Below are 934 nucleotides of genomic sequence, written 5' to 3'. Positions count from 1 at the left end.
TCTAGAAAAACCAAAAAATAAATAAATAAATAAATAAATAAATAAATAAATAAATAAATAAATAAATAAAATAAAATAAAAAGCCACTGCATTATGACTTTGCTTGCTTGCTAGCTACCCAGCAGCTACACCTTGGCCTGCTTTTGTTTTTTTACTTTTATCATACATCTGGGAATTTCTATTAAGGCTCTGAAAGAATTACATACATATTCACCCACCCACACACTTAGCTTAGTGCTATAAACAGCATTTGTTGTTTTACAGATCTCATTCTTATGTCAGACTTAGGTACCTGAAAATGCCCAGTGATTTCTGATTCCCAGGGCTTTGCTTCCATTATTCCTATCTCCTATCACGACACAAATAACTGCCTCAAAGCCTTGGCTTATAATGGTAAGTTGCTTGTTCATAAAGGCGCATGCAATTTAGGCAGGAATGTGAGCAGGCACCTTGTCTCTGTGTCAAGGTGTCTCAGCTGGATGGTGCCCCCGAGATGGCAGATGGACAAGTGGGCCGGGAAGCTGAGAGGAAGAGCTGGGGACAGGGATGAGGTTTTAATTTTCTGCATGCAGGCCTCTCCAGGTCACTGTGGACTCTCCATTATGGAGAAGCTCAGTTCCAAGAGGAAGGAAACAGAAGCTGCCAAGATTTTAGAATGCCTGTGCTCACAACTCCCAGAATGCCCTTTTCTCTACATTCTACTGGACCCAGCTCAGCTTCAAGGAGAAAACACTTAAGATCCATTTCTCTTTCTTTAAAAACAAAACAAAAACAGATTTACCTTATTTATGTGTATGTGTGCACCATGTGTGTGCAGGTGTTTGTAGAAGTTTGAGAGTGAGTGTTGGGTTCCCTGGGACTGGAGTTACAAGCAGTTGTGAGACCAATGTTCTTTGCCAGTGCATTAAATCGCTGAGCTGTCTTTTTTTTTTTG

Source organism: Microtus ochrogaster, linkage group LG7_11, assembly GCF_000317375.1.
Source record: "Microtus ochrogaster isolate Prairie Vole_2 linkage group LG7_11, MicOch1.0, whole genome shotgun sequence".
Classification (NCBI taxonomy): domain Eukaryota; kingdom Metazoa; phylum Chordata; class Mammalia; order Rodentia; family Cricetidae; genus Microtus; species Microtus ochrogaster.
Note: the sequence above shows the minus strand (reverse complement) of the source record.